The sequence below is a fragment of the Rhincodon typus genome, chromosome 49, assembly GCF_021869965.1.
Source record: "Rhincodon typus isolate 14 chromosome 49, sRhiTyp1.1, whole genome shotgun sequence".
In the NCBI taxonomy this organism is placed as follows: domain Eukaryota; kingdom Metazoa; phylum Chordata; class Chondrichthyes; order Orectolobiformes; family Rhincodontidae; genus Rhincodon; species Rhincodon typus.
In genome coordinates, this window is record NC_063380.1 from 1,191,887 (window position 1) to 1,212,316 (window position 20,430).

At 41.0% G+C, this 20,430-nt stretch overlaps 1 pseudogene; it reads right to left on the reverse strand.

Moving 5' to 3' along the window:
* Positions 1–3,387: 3,387 nt before the first annotated feature.
* Positions 3,388–20,430, reverse strand: part of LOC125488078 — a 48,460-nt pseudogene continuing 31,417 nt past the window's right edge.

Here is a 20,430-nt window from a genome sequence, read left to right on the forward strand (position 1 = left end):
CAGGAGTATTGTATGCAGTTTTGGCCTCCTTATCAGAGAAAAGATCTTCTGGCTACGGAGAGAGCACAACAAATGTTTAGAAGATTGATTTATGGGATGGCATGACTGACATTTTAAGAGAGAATGGATCAATTTGGACTATATTCACTAGAGTTTAAAAGAATATGGGGTATCTTATAGAAATCTATAAAATTCTAACAGGACGATACAGGGTAAGCAAAGGGAGGATGTCCCCACTGAACCAGGGGTCACAGTATAACAATATGGGATAAAGCCATTTAGGACCGAGATGAAGAGAAAATTATTCACCCAGAGAATACTTATCCCATGGAATCTTCTGCCACGGAAAGTGGTTGATGTCAAAACATTGAATGTTTTCTAGGAGTTGGATAATAGTTCTTGGGATCAAAGGGATGAAAGGATATGGGGAGAAAGCATGAACGGGAGCAGAGTTGAATGATCAGCTATGATAATATTGAATGGCAGAGTGGACTCAAAAGGGCAAAATTATCTACTGCTGCTCCTATTTGCCATGTTTCTAACTTTCTTTGCTCCTGTAATTTTTCTAGAAATATGAACATATTTCAAAATTGAGGATTCATCTTTTTGGTTTAAGAATTTTTCCTAATTTCATTTTAATGGACCTCTAACCACAGGACCATAAATCAATTTAAAAGGATTAAAACCAGTAGAATCATTTAGAAACCTCTAGTAGTAAATTGTAAGAAACTTAATTCCTTGTCCCCATCCTGTGGGTATTCATGACGGTGTGCCTTAATCCTCGTTTTGAGCCCCTGGTAGTATCTCATCCGTAGCTCTAAAACTGACACACAGTTGACTTCAATTGTTTTTAAAAACCAAGTCAGTCCTGGAAAACTTCAGCTTTCAAGTTAGAATCCTGATCAGATGATATCTGAAATAGTACTCATTACTGAGTGAAAAAAAAACTGTGTTAACTATTCCACTACTACCTTAGGTACAACTTTCCTTGAAGGAATAGCTTTTGGGAATCAGATTGTTATATCATAATTGTAAGAATATGCTAATGACTTATTTTGTTTTCAGTAATGGTCATACACAATTCATTAAAACTCAACTGAATTCAAGGGTAAAATGTTGACTCATGTCTTGTGAGGTTTCCCACTACATGATATGTATGACATGCTTTATAGAGCTGCACTATGTTTAAACGATGTTCTAGCCATGTAAAGTACTTGTTTATCGATGCTTGATGTATTCCATACATGTTGTGCACAGCAGAAATTTAATCTGCTTCCCATGTTATCTCCTTATGACACTTGGGCCGTACCAAAATTTGATGAATAGCTGTCAATTATCCGTCTGCAGGTCTGTGAGGATGTCTCCACTTTCTCGTCAGAACTCTGGTTTTAATATAATAACCTTCTGGAACTCCATGTCTCCATCTCAAATCTCGCCATGGCAGATGGTGCAATTCGAATTCAATAAAGAATCTGGGTCTAATTATGACCACGAAACCAATGTCAATTGACAGAAAAAGCCCATCTGGTTCACTGATAGCCTTTAAGGAAGGAACTTTTTTATCCTTACCTAGTCTGGCCGACATGTGACTCCAGACTTACAGCAATGTGGTTGACTCTTAACTTCCCTGTCTGCAATTAGGGATGGCAATGAATGCTGGCCCAGCAAGACACACCCACATCCTATGAATCAACGCTAAAAAAATTGGTTATTTTTGATGTTTGGCAAAAACAGAATAGTTATGATGTGATAGATTTTGTAAAAGGTAATCACTCTTTCAGTTGACAAACGTAGCCTTAAAAGTTGGCCACCTAACCTTGTACAACTGCAATTTTCTTCAATTAAGAAGTTTAAGAAGAAGCATCCAAGTGGATTACAACAGTTATGCACGTGTGTGTGAAAACCTTAGAAATACAATGCACGTTTCTAGAAGGGGAAAAAATAGCTTCCCAGAGGGTATTTACAGCTTTATTTCCACCTTACCAAACTTGGAGGAATCAGAACCATTCAAACTGCTGACTGAGACAGTTAGGAGTTAACTAACATTGATGAAAAGCTAATCGATGTGCCCATTTGGAAGCTTTATGCAAATTTTGTAGGATAGCGGATACAATGAGTTTTGGTCTGTATAAAATTGGCAGTGAGACACCATTTACCAGACCATCCAGGTACAAACTCCAAGAGACACAGACAAGAGTTCTCAGAGAACTCAAGTAGAAAAGCTTTCAGTGTTCAGCTGAAAGAATCTAGGCAATCTACAAGTGCTGTAACTGAAGAATAAAACCTTCTCTCTCTCTCTTTCTCCCAATAAGCCTGCTTTAGGAGTCCATCTTTACGAGCAAGCTCCAACTATTTAACTACAGAAGCAGTCAGGGATGCTGAATACGACTTCAATGTTTCAACCCTTTTACTTTGGAATGAGAATCATCAAGTGCCTACCACAAAAATAGATTGACCTTATTGTCATCTTTGTCCACAACTACTTTTAATCATTGAATCTGCATTTTAGCTCAAAACAGAATCACTTTTTTTAATTAGCAACCTTCAACATTTAAGATTAACTTTAAAGTTTTACTGCTGAGTTTTTTTAAAACTTAGAACACACTGAGTGAGGCAAGTTTGCACTTTATGGACAACTTCGTGTATGACTCGATTGTGACATTGAACTTATGATCTGTGTAGCTTATAGTTGACATGGTAAACTTATCAATAGGATTTTGAAATTATCTCTATGGTTACAGTACCTATATCCTGATCTTCTTGTCACTAATGTCACTTACTTTTCATTTGAAATCCGTGGTTACACTGCACTAGGTTGGAAATTTCCACAAAATATACCAATAACCTGTTATAGAATCACAGAATCCCTACAGTGTGGAAACAGACCATTTGGCCAATCGGGTCCACATTGTCCCTCTGAAGAGCATCCCACCCAGTTCCATTCCCCATGGCTAATCCACGTAGCCTGCACATCCCTGGACACTGTGGGCAATTTAGCATGGCCAATTCATCAATCCATCTAACCTGCACATCTTTGGACTGAGAGGAAATCAGCACACCCGAAGGGGACGTACACAGAAATGGGGAAAATGTACTAACACCACACACACAGTCACCTGAAGATGGAATTGAACCCAGGCCCCTGACGCTGTAAGGCATCAGTGCTGACCACTGAGGCACTATGCCACTGTTAGGAATGGTACCATTCTTGTTTTCCACTTTGACATCTTTCATTTGTCTTCGAATTTTGGTAAAGATTTTCTGACTGTGCGTCTCTTTGCTTCAACTGAAATTCCCCCCCCCCTTATATAATAGTCAAAAACAAAATTTAAAACATGAAAATACCAGCTCGTGATCCAAACAAACAGTTACCTTAACTCCTAGCACTTATGCAGAACAGATGTCAATTGTTGAGGAGTCCTTCACATTGAATAAAGCAGTCCGAGATTCAAGCATTTTATTATAATTCACACAGATTCCAATGACTTGAGAGAGGACTGCATGGTCAATCGGTGTCAATTGTACTCCAATAAATGTCACTGTCTCCACAGATCCCACAGATGATTGAGCCAGTGCTAATTAGGAGACTCAAACAGGTAGTGCAAAGTGTTCGTTGACTTTTTCCCATTTTACTCTGTGCTTTCAATCTGTCTTTCAACCTTCTCTTTCATCCAATCAATCACTCTGCAGGCTGTTTGATGAAAAAAATACAGTCATAAACTCCTCCGCGGCCAAGCTGACTGTGGGGAGGAGAGACCAACAGCAAAATGGAGAAATACTTCAAAATTGTCAATCTTCCTCAATTTGCACTTTATTGAGGAGTTTTTGGATGTCTCCAGGATCTGGAGCGAATAACTTTGTGAGTGCAGCTACAAAATATTGGATGGTGACGTGTGGCAATATGTAAACCACACTCTTGCAGAAAGATGTTTCTGCAAATGTTCCATCAGGACCCCAGACAGGAACTGGGAGGACTGCAGTTTGTACTGGATCAAATCTCCATTTCTAAACAAATCTTCTTCTCAGATACTCCAGTGAAGGCCATCTCACCAAGCTTCAGTAACACATCACGGGTGTTTTCAATCTCTTGGGTATGATGTTTCAGAATGTTGTAAATATAGTAGGAATATAGATAGGTGATGGTCTTGGGAGCTTGCTGTTCTTTGCGGTTTCTTTATGTGAAGAAGGGACCCAGTGATATACCAAGTATCCAGCAGTACAAGGGGTTTTCGCACATTGTGTACAGGATCTTGTTCTCCTCCATGTGTTTGAGAACAGCTACTTCTCTTTCTGATCTTCAAAAAGCTTGTTGAAATAATTCCTTCTGCTCATCACAAACAATCCATGATTTCAGCCCAGACACTAATCTCAGCCTTTTGCAGACAATGTAATGCAGTGGGACGAGTGGTCACTAACACTGAACATCCAGGGAGCAGCTTGTGCTGGATTAAACTGTACACAATGTCAGACACTTCACACTGGGATTCAGGATCTGTGCAAATCGACTGAGGTTCTCTCTTTCTCCAATTGTCAGCAGAATAGCTCCTGTCCTTGAATTCATCCAAACCGTCGAATATAAAGAACAGACTCTCTGGATTCTGCCGGAGCTCTGTCAGAACATTTCCAAAGTAAGGATACTGATCCCCAGTCAGATTCCTCAGGTTTGTTCTGCAGCCAATGGTATTTTCATGGAAATTAAAACTGAAAACAAGCTGAAAGTCTGGTTATATGTTTCCAGTGGCCCAGTCATAAACAAATTTTTGTACAAGTGTATTTTTTCCAATTCCTGTGACTCCACTCACGACTGCTGAAGGCCCAGATTGGGATTTTATTGGGAAAAACTGCCCTGGAACAACTGATAAGTTCAGATTTTTTCCAGTTTTCTCCAGAGCTGTATTTGTCTCCACTCCTCATAGTCTCTGTCTCTTGCTAGCAGTTTGTGGTCTATGAGTGTCTGATCTCGTACTTTAGAAATGAGCATTAGCTTGGTGTATTGATTCACCAGCTGGAAAGTCTTTGCCTTCACCTTTATTAGGACAGTGATCACTCTCAGTGTTTCAGTTTTTACTTGGAGCAACTCCTTTCTGCTTTAATTAGAACCGACAGAAAACAGTTCTCAGTGTTAGGTGTGTTAACATAAAATGAATTTCTCAATACTATTTCACTGATCAGTAAAATATTTCAAGATTTAGTTCCCAATTCCAATACAAATTCATTTAAAAATTAAAACTAAATTTCTGGGATCCATGGTTGAAAGTTGACTGTGTCTAAGAAATGTTTGAGACCTTGCCCAGGGCCCAATGATATCTACAACAGATTTTTCAGAGAGGCAAGAGAGGAGATTGGTGGCACATTGACCAAAATCTTTGTATCCCAGAGATATCCCAGAGGACTAGCAAGTATTAATGCTGTTCCTCTGTTCAAGAAGGGAATCAGGGTTAATCTAAATTACAGACCGGCAAGTCTCACATCGGTGGTTGAGAAGATATTGGAGAGAATTCTTAGGGATAGGATTTATAGACATTTTGAGGAGCATGGCCTAATTAGGTCAGCAAGGCTTTGTGCAGTGGAGGACATGTCTTACTAATTGAATGGAATTTTTCAAGGAGGTGACGAAGGTGATTAATGTGGATGTTAGTAAGACTTTCAACAAGGTCCCTCAAGGTAGGCTCATCCAGAAGATTAAGATATGTGGGATCCGTAGTGACTTGGCTACGTGGATTCAGAATTGGCTTGCCCATAGAAGACAGAGTTTTTTTCAGACTAAATATCCATGACAAGTAGGGATCCATCCTGGGACCTCTGCTGTTTGTGACATACATAAATGACTTGAATGAAAATGTGGATGGTTGAGTTAGTAAGTTTTCAGATGATACAAAGATCGGTGGAGTTATGGGTAGTGTGGAAAGTTGTCAAAGGATACAATGGAATATAGGTCAGTTGCAGGTATGGGCAGAGAAATGACAGATGGAGTTTAATCTGGGTAAGTAGGAGGTGTTGCACTTTGGGAGATCAAATGTTCAGGAAAAGTATACAATTAATGGTAGGACTTTGAACAGCATTGAGGTACAGAGGGATCTTGGGTTTCAAGTCCATTGCTCCTTGAAAGTGGCCACTCAAGTAGATAGGGTGTTAAAGAAAATGTGCATGGCATGCTTGCCTTTATTGGGCAGAGAACTCATTACAAGAATCAGGATGTCATGTTGCAGTTTTAAAAGACTTTGGTTAGGCCTCATTCAGAGTAGTGCATTCAATTCTGGTTGCCATATTACAGGAAGGATTTGGAGCTTTTTGAGACGGTGCAGAACAGGTTTACCAGGATGCTGCCTGGATTAGAGGGTATGAGCTATAAAGGACAGACTAGAAAAACTCGGGTCATTTTCGCTTGAGCGGCGGAGGCTGAGGTGAGACTGGAGAGAAGTTTATAAAATTATGAGATGCATAGATCATGTTGAAATGAAGTACTGGGGGCATGCATTTAAGATTAGAGGGGAAAGTTCAAAGGAGATGTGAAGGTCAAGTTTTGTACACAGAGTGGTAGGAGCCAAGAACAGGCTGTCTGGGATTCTGGTGGAGGTAGATAAGATAGGGAGTGTTTAAGGGACATTTAGGTACGCACATGGATATGCAAGGAATGGAGATATGGACCAAGGGTAGGCAGAAGGTATTAGTTTCATTTGGTCTCATTTTTGGCACAACATATTTGAGCTGAAGGGTCTGCTCCTATGCTGTACAGTTCTACGTTCTATGTTTCATAACTGAGCCTCTGACTCATCTTTACCAACATGAATACTTATGTGCATTTTTTGTTTGATTGAACCTTTTTTTCCTAATTAACCTATTCAGAAAGATTTCGGCACACCTCTGGAGCAGGTGGGGCTTGAATCCGGTCTCGGTCTGGGGTAGGGACATTACCATTATGCCACAAGACGGCCCTACTATGTGCATTCTCTTCCATGATATCATTGACTTCACTTGTGCCTTATTTCATTCGCACATGAAACCTTCATCAAGATTCTGTTAACTCCGAATCAATTACTTCAATTATCTTCTGGTTGGCCTTCCAATCAAGAAGGTTTACTCCCTTTGTAAAGCTTTGAATGTTACAGCATTTCAAAGGGGCAGCACGGTGGCTCAGTGGTCAGCAGGCTGCCTCACAGCACCAAGAGCCTGGGTTCGATTCCACTTTTGGGTGACTGCCTGTGTGGAGTTTGCATATTCTCCCTGTGCCAGCATGAGTTTCCTCTGGGTGCTCCAGTTTCTTCCCACAGTCTAAAGATGTGCAGGTTAGGTTGATTGGCCATGCTATAGTGCTGGTTAAGTGCGTTCGTCATGAGAAATACGGGATTATAGTGAATAAGGTTGGGGGGAATGGGTTCGAGTGGGATGCTCTTCAGTGAATGAGTGCAGCCTCAAAGGCCTATTTCCACATTGTAGGGATTCTATGATTTCAAGTGCTCACGCAAGTAATTTTTAAGTGTTGTACAATTATTCTCCACTATCACTTTCACAGTCAGTGCATTCTAGATTCCTACCATCCTTTGGGTGAAAAGATAAACCTCCTGCCTTTTACTTTAGAATTATGCCCTATCAAAAGTGTTCCATCCCAGGCAAGATCCTGGTGAACAAGCATAGAAGTTGCTGTAAAAGCTCAGCAGGTCTGGCAGCATTGATGAAGAAAAAGCAGAGTTCAAGTTTTGGGTCCGGTGACCCTACCCAGTTCTGAGGAACCCCTCGTACCTACTGTAAGAATTTGTCTTCCAGGTTTAGGGATTTGTCAACAAATACCCCAAAATTCACCTTGTCTTGAGCTTCCTAGGGTCTTCTCATTTATTAAGTACTCCCTTGTCTTGTTCCTTCTTCCAAAGCGCGTCACCTTACACTTATCAGGGTTGAATTCCATCTCTCACTGATCGACGCATCTGATAATCTGTTTATATCCTCCTGTAGCCAAGGCCTTCTTCCTCACTGTCAGTCATCTGGCCAATCTTTGTGTCATCTGCAAACTAAATTATAATCCCCCCCCACCCCATGTCCTTATCTACATTAATGATGAATTTCACAAACAATAAGGGATCCAGCACCAATTGATGTGGAATGCCGTTGCACAGTCTCCAGTTACATAGCCGTTTCCCACCACCTTCTGTTTCCTGTCACTAAACTAATTTTGAAATTAACTTGCCAAGTTACTCTGGATCCCATCTGCTTTACAATTCTTTATCAGCTTCCCATGTCAGGCCTTGTCAAAGGCTTCAGTGAAATTCAGGTAAAATACATCAACCGCATTACCCTCATCCAGACACTTGATCACTTCCTCGAAAAACTCATCTAGATTTGTTAGGCATGGTCTCCTCCTGACAAAGCCATGCTGACTATTGTTGATCAAATCTGGCTCTCTAAATAGAGCCATAGAATCATTCAGCATGGAAACAGACCCTTTGGCTCAACCAGTCCACAGCGACCATATTCCCAGACTAAACTAGTCCTACCTGCCTACAGTTGACCCACATCCCTCCAAACATTTTCTATTCATGAACTTATCCAAATGTCTTTTAAACATTGTAACTGTACCTGTTTCCACCACTTCTTCTGGCAGTTCACTCCAGACCCAAATCACTGTTTAAAAAAATAGTTGCCCCTGATGGCCTTTATAAATCTTTCTAATGTCCCCTTAAAAATATGCCCCCTAATTTTGTACTCGTCCACCCTGGGGGGAAAGCCCTTGTCATTCATCTTATTTATGCTCCTCATAATTCTATTATCCCCAACAAGTTCACTCCTCAACCTCCTATCTTCAAGTAAAAGAAACATCAGCCTTTCCAGTCTTTTTTATATCTCAAACTGTCCATTCCAGGCATCATCGTGGTAAATCTTTTCTGAACAATCTCCAGTTTAATAATTTCCTTCTTGTAACAGGGCAACCAGAACTGCACACAGTACTCCAGAAGCAAACCTCACCAATGTCCTGTACAACCTCAACATTACCTTGTAACTCCTATACTCAAAGGTCTCAGCAATGAAGGGAAACATGCTAAATACCTTCTTAATCACCCTGTCTACGTATGACACAAATTTCAAAGAATTATGCACCTCAACTCCAAAGTCTCTCTGTTTTACAACACTACCCAGGGCCCTTTCTTTAATTGTATAAGTCCTGTCCTTGTGTGTTTTATCAAAATGCGATACCTCACATTTAACAAAATTAAACTCCAACTGCCACTCCTCAGCCTATTAACTCAACTGATCAAGGGGAGTACCTTCTTCATCAATTTTGGTATCATCTGCAAAATTATTAACGATGCCTTCTATATTCTCATCCAAATCATTTATATAAATGACAAACAAAAGTGGACCCAGTACCAATCCCTGTGGAACATCGCTGGCCACAGGCTTCCAGTCCTAAAAACAACCATCCACCACCACTCTCTATCTCCTACCATAAAGCCAATTTTGTATCCAACTGGCAAACTCACTGAGAATCTCACGTGATCTAATTTTACTAATTAGTTCACCATGTGGAACCTTATCAAAGGCTTTAATGAAGTCCAAGTAAACAATATCTACTGTTCTGCCCTCAAACTTTTTGGCTACGTCATTAAAAAAAAGGCTCAATCAAGTTTGTGAGACATTATTTTCCTTGCACAAACCACACTGACTATCCATAATCAATCCTTGCCTCTCCAAATGCATTTTAATTCTATCTTACAGAATCACCTCCAACAGCACACCCATCACCAATGTCAGACTCACAGGTCTATACTTTCCAGGCTTCTCCGTACAGCCTTTTTAAAACAATGGCACAACATTAGCCACCTTCCAGTCCTTCGATACTTCACCCCAGTTTATAGATGATGCAAATAATTCTGCTAGGAAATGCTCTGTAATTTCCTCCCTAATTTCCCATAATTCGTCCACACCTGGGAATCTGTCCACTTTTAGAATCATAGAATCCTTACAGTGTGAAACAGGCCCTTCGGCCCAACAAGTCCACAACAACATTCAGAGCATCCCACCCAGACCCATCCCCCTATAACCCACCTAATCTACACATCCCTGAACACTACGGGCAATTTAGCATGGCCAATCCACCTAACCTGCACATCTTTGAACTGTGGGAGGAAACCGGAGCACCCAGAGTAAACCCACGCAGACACGGGGAGAATGTGCAAACTCCACATAGACAGCCGCCCCGACGGTCGAATCAAACCTGGGACCCTGGCACTGTGAAGCAGCAGTGCTAACCACTGAGCCACCTTAAAAGCCTTCTAAAACCTCGAATACATCCTCACTCCCTATATCAATTTGCTCAAAAACTTCACCATCCCTCTCCCCGAATTCTGTACCTGAATCTTCCTTCTCCAGAGTGAAGATTGACGTGAAGTTCTCATTTAACATTCTACCAACATCCTGTGGTTCGACATACAGATTTACCCCTTGGATCTGAATGGGCCCGACTCCTTCCCTGGTTGTTCTCTTCCCCTTGATGTCATTGTAGAATATCTTTCTAGTTTTACCCGCCAGCAATTCTTCATGCCCTTCTTTGTTCTCGCAGAAGTTCCACTTAACTTTTTATACTTTGCTATAGCATCTTTTGATTTGCTTCTTTTGTACCCTTTATAAGCCTCTCCTTTCTTTTTTATTGAGTCCAGGATATTCCCAGACATCGTGTTCTCTGGGCTTGGTGCTTCTAGATTCCACCGTAAAGGTAACATGTTGGGCTTGTGCTCTCCCTATTCCTTTTTGAATGACTCCTACAGTTCTGCTGTAGAAAAGGGGCTACTGGGAATTTCTAAGATCACATCCTTAAGTCAGGTTAGAAGGTGCTGAAAATGGAGGTGAAAATCAAATTCCTAAGTATTTTGCTTGTGGTAGTGTGGATACATTTGCACAGAAAGCTGGAAGTTGCAAGGAAAGGCATTAAGACTTATTGGAGTTCATATGATTGAGTCTGAAAAGGAAATTCAGAAGGAAAATACCACAAATCAAGAATCAGATGCATGTACAAAAACTGGAGTGTTGTCATGAAGCTTATTGTATGGAATGGCCTTTCAAAATGGCTTTGAATGTTACTCAGACTTTTCTCGGAGCTGAATAATTGAAGTGAATTACTTGAAATTTTTGAATAAGCTAGCTGAACGAGTTTAGCAGATAAACCAAAGATTAAATGAAAGCAGGATAACATAATGATGAAATCATTTTCTTTATAGCAGAGAAGGTTGAGATATGTAAGGTTGTGAGGGGGCATGAACAAAGTGGATAAGGGTCAATAACAAGGGGGAGCACTTTAAAAACGAAAACAGCAGTTGAGGAAAAATGTTTTCATCCAGAGGTTGATGGGAATCTAGAATGCTCAGCCTGGGAGGTCAGTTGAAGCAGGAAACCTCAACCTTGAAAAGTATTTGGACAAACACTTGAGATATCATAACTTTCAAGGCTTGGGGTCGATTGTGGAAAGTGGGACATAGCAGTGTATCTTTGGTGCTGCAGACTTGATGGTCTGAAGGGCCTCTACTGTACTGAATAATTGCATCATTCTACGAGACGCTAGAATTATAAAGGAAGGTTTCCTGAAACTGAGATAGAGTCATAGAAATGTACAGCAGAGAAATAGACCCTTCGGTCCAACTCATCCATGCCGGCCAGATATCCTAAATTAATCTGGTCCCATGTGCAAGAATTTGGCACATCCCCCTCTAAACCCTTTCTATTCATGTATCCATCCAGATACCTTTTAAACATCATAACTGATTTAGCCTCCACTACCTCATTTGGCAGCTCATTTCATACACACACCACTCTCCGCGTGAAAATGTTGCCCCTTGGATCGCTTTTCAATCTTTCTCCTCTCACCTTAAACCTAGGCCCTCTAGTTCTGGACTCCCCTACCCTGAGGAAAAGACCTTGGCTAGTCACCCTATTCATGCCCCTCATCATTTTATAAACTTCTACAAGGTCACCCCTCAGCCTCCAACGCTTCAGGGAAAATAACTCCAGCCTATTCAGCCTCTCCCTGTAGCTCAAACCCTCCGAACCTGGCAACATCCTTGAAAATCTTTTCTGAACCCTTTCAAGTTTCACAACATCTTTTCTATAACAGGGAAACTAGAATTGAACACAGTATTCCAAGAGTGGCCGAATAAATGTCCTGTACAGCCCGCAACATGACCTTCTAAGTCCGACACTCAATGCTCTGACCAATAAAGGTAAACATGCCAAATGTCTTCCTCACTATCTACTTGCAACTTCACTTTCAAGGAACTATGAACCTGCACCTCAAGGTCTCTGTTTGGCAACATCCCTCAGGACCGTACCATTAAGTGCATAGATCAGTTTGCTTTACCAAAATGCAGTACCTCACATTTATCTAAATTGAACTCCATCTGCCACTCCACAGCCCATTTATCCATCTGGTCAAAGTCCCATTGTACTTTGAGACAGCCTTCTTAATTGTCCACAACACCACTAATTTTGGTGTCATCTGCAAACTTACTAAACATAGCTCCAATATTCACCACCAAATAATTTATGTAAGTGACAAAAAGCAGTGGACCCAACACCAATCCTTATGGCACACCGCTGGTCTCAAGCTTCCAGACCGAAAAGCAACCTTCCACCACCACTCTCAGTCTCCTACGTTTGAGTCAATTTGCTGGAATTAACTACGATACAGTTAAAAAATTAAAATAAATCTTGAATTAGAAATAAACATTTGGGAAAGAGAATGAAAAAAAAAGCAATAAAAATTGAATTTAAAAAGCTTGAACTTCAATAAGGCAATAAAATGAGACAACGTGCATAGAGACAAACTTAGAAGAGGGAGAAGAGCTTTTAGCTCAGAGAATGATTCCAATTCCAATCAGAGATTTCATTTAATTAGAAATCAATACTTAGTGCCTACATTTAGAGAGAATGGAGTTGAAAGACATTTAACATTATTTGAAAAGATAACTGGGCAGACAAACTGGCCAAAAGATCTTTGTACTTCAATTTGCAGTGTTTTGACAGGTACAGCAATGAAAGCGTACACCAGTGTGTCAGAAGAGCAATCTGTAGACTATGGCAAGGCCAACTGCCAAATGCTGGATAACATGGGCACCCGTTTAGAAAGTTGTAAATATTGTGAGAGTTTGCCAGAGAGGAAATTCTTGACATCGAGAACACAAAACATCTCATTTATCAACCAATTGTTGAATGATCAGATGTGATACAACCCTTGCTGTGCGCTAGTGAGGAAGTGCATTATCATGCATTTATATCACATTATTGCCTAATCTTGCTTCATTAATATGCAGTTCTTCATTCTCCTACCAGCTAGATAGACAATTCCTGATACGAAAGTTAGAGCAGTGTCGGCTTGTGATGCCTCTGAGATCAATCCAACTACTGCCACTCAGGGCAATCATGGGCAATCATGGCCCACTCTCCAATCCTGGGAGTGGGCCATGGTTAGCCCCATGGGTCCAGGACATTCAGTCTGGCAATTGTGGGTGATCAGGCAGGGTTCCAGTCTGTCATCAGTTGAGGCCGACTGTCCAAGCTGGTTAAGGGGGTAGGACAAGGTCAGTCCTGAGGGTCCATCTAACACAAATCAAGGTGGGGAGGGAGTTATCAGCAACCACTGCTGCAGAACTCTACTGGTATGGATTGGGTTGGACGTAGCATGATGGGATTCAGAGAAGATAACAATTGTGACAGGGGCTCAGTATATAAGAAGGGAAGATGACACAGCATGAACGGTGATAATAAGCTACCGTATTTCTGACATGTTGGCTCAATATGTTTGGGGCTGGTTTTGGGGTAAATTAGGGAGAAGCAGAGGTAGATAGATGGGTGGTGTGGGAATGTGAGAAAGTTCAAAGCTGACGGGGTTGATGAAGAGCGGCACAATAAAAGGGAATGCGTGCAATTGTGGGTCCAACAAGGATATGAGGCTGAGCTTGAGATGTAGTGTGAAACATAACCACCATTGAGCTTCTTATAACATATTTGCTGAAAATGGCTGCCAACATGCCTGGAATGGCTGGGGTAAGGGAAGAAGCCTTCAATTTTGTGCAATTTGAGTGCCTTCGAAGGGCAAACGCATTAAACAGACACCTATAGCCCACAGCTGAACGGCAGCTGAAAGCTTCTACTTGCTATTTAAACCTTAGGCATTAATCTACTCTATGAACTACAAATCCTAGTCCTAATTCACATCAGTGGTAATGAAGACTAGCACAGCAATGGACAATGCTTTTTACTTGGTTGCTGGAACATGGATGTTTCAACATCCCCACACGAACAATCTTGGATCTTGCTGGGCAATGCCTGGACCCTCTCCTCGGAGGGGATGAGGAGCCACATGCTGGGCACTATATCACCCATCTTAGCTTTGTTCCTTCTATTGTAGGCCAGTGAGTGAGCATGATGAAAGTGGCTGGCATAGCTGTTCTTGCTTATGCATGGGTAGGGAAAACATGAGGTGCCCTGAGTGATTCAATCGGCAGTGCAGAGGGCATGCATGGGTATTGTAGTCAGGGGAACGGGGAGGAGTTTGGATATGTGACAGCATGAGAGGTAGGATGCTGTAAGAATTGCTAAGTGCTGGACCATGAGCCTTGGTGGTTGCAGTAACAGATATAGACGGAGGGTGAGATAGCAGAGAACAAAATGGGGCACTTACACAGGCACAGCAGAGAAAGTCATTGACCTTCTTTCAGCATTGTTGTCATTTTTTTCTGACTGCACTGACTCAGTTGGCACCCTTGGAACAGGTTGGCAGTGTCTGGTATCCTGACCTCCTTTTCTTGAGCTGAAGACAACAATGGCTTTTCTCCACATTACCCCATTCACCAGGATCTCCAGTTTCCTGTCCACAAACTGGAGCATCAGATTTCTTTTGTAACTTCCAGTGCAAGTACAATGAACCGTGCAAGATAGCTCCAAATGGCCAGTACACCAGGTACACAACTGCCTATAAATAGAGCACCAGGAATCCCAGGATGTCCCAGCTATAGAGAGTTCAGAGTGAGACAATACAATGAGTAGGTTATCCGTGGGGCAAGGTGCGTAGACAATGAGAAAAGTTTAGTATGCCAGCATGAAAAAGAAAGAAACCTTCACTGGAAAACACTGAAAATGACACAGCCAATTAATGACAAGATTCAGTCCTTATGAAGCTATTCAAATAATTATACTTAACGCATATGAACTTGTTCCTGAATTCAGGACCATGAGCAAAGACACTTGTAGAATTAAAAAAAAAAGACAAATCAATTCTTCAGGATCAGTGGCTTCAATCTCTGAAGATAGAGAAAAGTTTTGAGGATGTAAGGGAAACGATGACTATGGAAGATTTCAGAAATAGTATTCTAGTATACCTTAAAACTTACTTAGATGAGCATCAATATCAAAGATCTGAGAAGCAGCAGTTCTGGCCAATAACTGTGGGATCTCACATATGGGGGAGGCGATGGCCTAGTAGTATTAATCGCTGAAATTTGGACTAACTAGGCCTTGTATTTAAAAGCAAAATGAACATTTTCATTGCTTCATGAAATCAAGTCGGCACACCCATACTTAAAAGACTCTGATTCCCACTGTTAGGGCTGAATTTTACCAGAAGTTGGTGAACATAGAAACATGGGAAATTGGAGCATAAGTAGGCCATTCAGCCCATTAAGTCTGCTCCACCTTTCAACGTGATCACGTGATTATCTCAACCTACTCCTATGCTCTTCTAATAACCCTCGATACCCTTAGCCTCTAGGACATTATTTCTTCTCAGGATATTGGGTGACTTGGCCTCCATAGCCTTCTCTGATTTGTCAGTTTCTCCAAATTGCTCACTTCAGTTCAAAACAGTTTACCCCATATCTACACGTCTAGATAAACTTCACCCACCCCACGCCGGGTCTGTCGAATCCCATTTTAATTTTAAAAACCAAAAGAACTGCGGATGCTGTAAATCAGGAACAAAAACAAACTGAGGAAGGGTCTGAGGAAGGGTCACCGGACCTGAAACGTTAATTCTGTTTTCTCCTTCACAGATGGTGCCAGACCTGCTGAGCTTTTCCAGCAACTTTGTTTTTGTTCCCATTTTAATTTTATACGTGTCAATGAAATGTCCTCTCAGTTTTCTAAAGTCAACTAAAAGTAGCCCAGTTGACCCAATTTCTCCTCAAGGGATAAAGGATGTTATGCTAGGAATCAGTCTGGTGAATCTTCAATGCACTCCCTACATGGCTAGTATATCTTTTCTTTGGTAATGAAACCAAAACTGTCCACAAAACTCCAAGTGTGATCTCAGCAAGGCCCTGTGCGGCTGCAATAAAATTTCCTTTTCCTGTACTCAAGCCATCTTGCAACGAACGCCAATATACCATTAGCCGTCCTAGCTGCTGCTGCACTGCAGTCTTGCTTTCATTGACCACTACGCAAGGACATCCAGATCTTTTAGCGCATCAACATTTCACAATCTATCATGATTTGAATACTACTGAACATTCTGTGTTTCCGACCGAGGTGGACAACTTTACATTTATCCACCTTATACTGTATTTGCCATGAATGTGCCCACTCACTCGACATTTTAAACTCACTCTAAAGTCTTTTTGCATCCTCCTCACCATCTCACCAAGTTTTGTGTTGTCAGCAAAAATAGCAATATATTTGATTCCCTCGTCCAAATCACCCAGCTGGGGCCCAAGCACTGATACCTGCTGTACGCCAATCGTCACTGACTTTCAGTCCAAAAATGACCCGATTGTTCCTTGTCTCTTTTTCCCTGTCTCTTTAGTACTGTGGAGACCCTTTGAAGAGAGACTGTGATGTTTGTCATTTTAACTTTGCTTCTTGTTTTTTTCTGACCTATGGTTATACCGTGCATAGCTGTCATGTAGCTTTATCCCCCCTTTACTTCTCTACTCTATAACTAAGGATTATACCTCGGTACCTTTGTACGTAAAATAGTGCTATAAGTGGCGACTTACAAACTTTTCACTGTACTCATTTGAGTACACATGACAATAAAGCTTATTCAATTCAATAAGTGAAATAATGCAACATCTGGATATTTACAGAATACAAAATCATATTGATTAAAATCTACTTGTAGCCTGAGTTTACACAGCAAAGTTAAAAACAGGCAACAAATTCAAGCTAAATGCTTAACCATAATTCCCGTATGCTGATTTTCGGATTCCCAGATTCTTACAACTTCATAAGCAACATATCCAGCAAATCAGTTGGATCTTTGGGAATTGAATAGATAGCTGAAATCTTAGATCATTTCTTACCTTGAAGGTGACTGGGCACTTCGGATGAACCTTGTCTGATATTCACATGATTCAATAGTTCAGAGACTGTTTAAATCATTTAGATTTCATGAAATAACATTTTTTAAAGATTATAGTAAAATCATGTGGGATTTGAATCTGAAATAGAAATTCAATGCAACTTTACTGTACCAAGTTCCTGTACTTCATTAAGCATTTTATTTCACCTTGGTAACCGATGGTACATTTTCACAAAGGATTCCCACATTATCATTCGAGTCACAGAGCCTTTCACCATCACCCAGGTTTAGGAGAAATTTGGAACTGTCTTCCTGGTTTCCCTTCTTTACGAGTTCCGTGATTGCCTGTAAAAAAAAAGATTCAGGGAGGAAATCTTAACAGCAAGAATGAGAAATAAATTACTTCCTCGGTAAGGGAATCTCCCAGGTATTTGGAGCACAGGAAGAGTCACTGGCCGGGCTAGGTTCTGATCTAATCTGAACATCACCGATTCTAAAAATCGCATCTTGATGCAGTCATTCACGTCAAATAAATATGAAAATAAATCAAATTTAAAACCATGAGCATATTTTGAAGTGATTGAGAAATTCTCAAGAATCTGCAATCATTTTAATGGAATTGTCTTTTCTGACTGTCAAATATGACATCAGATTACCGATAACCAATTCGATTCACTTGTTTCCTAACAGCAGAAAGCAAGTGTGTCATTTATGCTGAAATAATCAGGACTGAAGTAACAGGAAAGGGACAATTCGGAACAGAGAAGCAGTGAGGAAACATTCTGAAAAATTGTCGCTAACTCATCAAAGCTTTGCTCTTTACTGTGAGCAGAGTCTCCTTGATGCACAGATGAGCTTTATACCAGGAGAACTGATCAATAATATCAATGAGTTTGATAATCGTGGTATTGATACTTATACATAGGACTTATACTGCCAGAAGACAACCGAAAACCATTCCTCGGGAGAAGAATCAGACAACAGGCCAATGATAAAGCAGGATTCATTAACAAGCATAATCAAAACCTTCTGGCGAGATAAATTTATTGAAGAAGTGGGAGGTAGATAATGTCATAGACTATTAAACATGCAGCTATCTGCACAAGGGGCCAGGGTCTGAGTAATAGAAACACCCAGTGGCACAGGAGCTGAAGGAGGTTAGAGATTGGAAGTACCACAGTTACTACGTTAGCTAAATAAAAGGTTGGGAATTTTAAGTTTATACCCTTTCAGAACTTCAGTGTTTGAACAAATATGGCGCCCAAATACAACATAGAAGAGGATAGGCTGCTGAATTTGAACAGCTGAAGATTACACAGAGTGCTGCGTCTTCTTGCCTTTCATGTCCTAATTCACAATATTTCAGGAATGTTATTTGTATCCTCCAGAGTGAAGGCAACTGCAAAAAAATTAGTTCAATTCACCAGCCACTTCCTTACTTTACATTATTAACAGGCGGTCTCACTGTCCAAAGGACAAACTCTTCTTTTATTTACTCATTCATTTTTAACGTGGTTCATTCTTCAATGCCCTTGGAGATAGCCTAGTAAGCAGTTCAGTTGCATCAAATCACAACAGATAAGGTTTCAAACCTTATGAACGACTGGCATTGACTCAGGCACTGGAAAAGACAAAGACAAAGACTAGAAAGTTTTCCTCCTTAACATCTGGGGTCTTGTGCCAAAGTTGGGGGAGCTGTCCCACAGAGTGGACTAGCAACAGCCTGGCACAATCATACTCATAGAATCACACCTGTCAGTCAATATTCCAGATACCACCATCATATTCCTGGGTCTGTCCTCTGCCAATGGCAGGACAGGCCACTGGGTGTGGCACTAGGCTAATAGAAAGGAGCAAAGGAGATACCCTGAAAGTCCCCGATGTTGACTGCAGATTATAGAAAGTCTCTTGGTATCTGTTTAAACATGGACAAGAAAACCAGCTGCTGATAACAGTGTGCCATCTGTCATTCAGCTGATAAATTAATAGTTCTCAGTGTTCACCAGCATTTGGAAGGGGATGAAATATAGTCTGCCTGGGAGACTTCAATGCCTATCACCAACAGTGCTTCAGTAATATCATGACTGATCGAGCTGGCTAACTCCTAAAGAACATTGCTGCTAAACTAGGTCTGTGGTAAGTGATGAGAAAAAGAACAAGAGGGAAAAACCATGTAACTTCTTTGTTACCAATCTACCGGATACTGTTCATTTGGGTCATGGCAGTATAGGTAGGAGTGACTGCCACATTGTCATTGCGCAGATATTAAGAATGCCTTTCAGCATGTGATGGGCACTACCATAGTGCTAACTGGGGCAGACTTCAAACAAATCTAGCTAGTCTGGCAGGGGGTGGCATCCTAAACAGTAGGGTGACAAAAAAGTTGAGGTTAGTACAAAATTTAAAGAGAGCAAGTTAAATCGGCAAGGCAGGCACGGCAGGGAACGTGGGAAAACTGACGAATTAAACTGCATTTATTTCAAAGTAAGAATCCTGACAGGTAAGGCAGATGAACTCAAGGCAGGGATGGGTACATGGAACTGGGATATCATAGTTATTACAGAAAGATGGCCGAAGGAGGGACAGGACTGCTGGCTCAGTGTTAAGGGTACAGATGGTATAAGAAGGATGGAAGGGGAGGCAAGAGAGGGGTGGGAATTTTAGATTAGGGAAACGTCACTGGCAGTACTTAGACAAGATATTCCTGAGGGATCATCCAATGAAGCAATATGTGAAGCAATATATTACTCTGTTTGATTGTATCACTGTTTTTCAAGCAGCTGAGAAATATGAAGTGGGGGTGGGGGTATCAGTTTGATGGGATTATACAATGGGCCTCAATGGTCAGTGGGAAATTCAAGAGCACGTATGTAGAGACATCACAGGTATCTATAAGAATAATAAGTGAAAAATTTTAATTTTCCAAACATAGCCTGGAACTGCCATCATGTTAAGGGCTTAGACAGGAAGGAATTTGTTAAATGTGCTCAGGAAAACTTTCTCAATAAACACGTAGATGGCCCTACTAATGAAAGGGCAAAACTCAACCTCCTCTTGGGAAGTAAGACAGGGCAAGTGACTGAGGTGTTAGTGGGGGAGCACTTTAGAACCAGTGACTATAATTCTATTAGTTTTAAAATAGTTATGGAAAATGA